This window comes from Elephantulus edwardii, unplaced genomic scaffold (genome assembly GCF_000299155.1).
Source record: "Elephantulus edwardii isolate Elephantulus edwardi_28Jun2011 unplaced genomic scaffold, EleEdw1.0 scaffold00075, whole genome shotgun sequence".
NCBI classification, from domain to species: Eukaryota; Metazoa; Chordata; class Mammalia; order Macroscelidea; family Macroscelididae; genus Elephantulus; species Elephantulus edwardii.
Genome location: NW_006399825.1, coordinates 8,016,119 through 8,017,790, shown reverse-complemented (window position 1 = coordinate 8,017,790; position 1,672 = coordinate 8,016,119). Strand labels below are relative to the sequence as shown.

The 1,672-nt window shown below is 40.6% G+C and overlaps 1 pseudogene; it reads right to left on the bottom strand.

Moving 5' to 3' along the window:
• The window catches only part of LOC102862566, a 7,628-nt pseudogene extending 6,785 nt beyond the window's left edge, over positions 1 to 843 (bottom strand).
• Between the last annotated feature and the right edge of the window lie 829 nt (positions 844 to 1,672).

Genomic DNA, 1,672 nt, shown 5'->3' with positions numbered 1-1,672 from the left:
ATGCATCCCTGGCATACATCCTTCCCAATTTTGAACCATGCAGTGTTACCCTGCTCTGTTCTGACTACTGCCTCTTGGTCCAAGTATAGGTTTCGCATTAACACAATTAAATGTTCTGGGATTCCCATTCTTCTCAGAGTCAGCCACAGTTTGTTATAACATAAAGGGACATTATAAAAAAAACAAATGAAACTCACAGTATGGAATTTAGTTAATAATGAGATAACTGTGTTGGTTCCTTAGTTGTGATAAATATCAGTAGGATAAAGGAACAATGGGAGGAAGTGGGTGAGGGACATCCGGGAACTGTTTGTACCATCTTTGCAATTTCTCTGTAAATCTAGAATTACTCCAAAAACTTATTTTAGAAACATTTGAAAGAAAATGTAAGTCTTTAGAAGAAGCCAAAAGATTGTAAAGTGCACTTTTAAATAAATTATTCCTCCTTGAAAGGGGTCTTGATGAGAGAATCAAAAGTCTATCAGGGATTGGTGGCCGTGGAAAGGGTCTTTTCATTTCTATAAACTGTGTTTTAGGGCAGAGCCTGTCAGCATTTGGTCCAAGAATGCCATCCTAAGCATTTGTGAGGAAACTTTTAAAATGTTCAAATAGCAACATAAGGGCTTGCCTGTCCTTGCCTGTGGCTTTATTCAGCTGTCTCTGATTGCTGGTAGTAGAAGCTGCAGGTTTGACATGTACAGGAACATTTTCCCCCTGATTTCTCATGCTAGCCTGGGGGGCCCTGAGAACCAGAAGGGGCTGAGGGACAAAACCTTCAAGGGAAGGTCTGCATCTGATGGAGGGGGCAGCAGGAGGGTGATTATGCAGACAGACTTTCGACATTTTCCTGTCCTCTGTCTCATAGCACAAAGTTCTAAAGATAAAAGGCTCCCATTAATACCAAGCCAAAAAGTCAAAAGGATTTCTTGACTATGGTTATGTCTTATCTATAGTTTCCCTTTTTCTTTCTTTCTCTTTTTTTTTTTTTTTCCAGGCATGTGTAGGAATCAAAGTCAGGATTTCGACTCTCCTGGGCTGTCTTCCAGCTTCTGTACTCCAGGAGTGTAGCAAAGATTCAAATGCAGGTTATAGTTTCCAAGGATGAGTAATAGCAAATACCTTTATCTCCAGAAGCTCATTTCTCAGCTTCTTGGGGAAATACACAAATAGAAACTGCCTTTCCTTCCTACGCAGCATCATTGCTTTGTGTCAGACATCAACTGTCTTCACTCATCATTGAAGGAGTCACTTTACAGCAGTCCAGAGACTAACACTCATTTTCACTGATATCTCCTCACTGATAGTTCTGGTGGCCTAATGATAAGAACCTGTGCCATGATCGCAAAGGCATGTGGTTCAAATCCATCAGCTCTTCCCTGAGAGAAAGATGATTAATCTCCACCTGTGTGATTTACTACTTGAAAACCCACTGGAGAGTCAGCTGAGTCAGTTCTGACTTCATGGCACACAACAAAAAATACTTCCTCATTACCAGTCTCATTCCGTCATTAGTCTTCTCTCTGGCCACAGCTTACTTACTTCCTAGTTCATTTATTTATTCAAAAGCTTTATTGCGCACATCCTCCTATATTGAATTAGGTACAGGATGTTGTTGTTGTTGTTGTTGTTGTTGTTATGTGCCATCGAGTCACTTGTGACTCATAGCGACCCT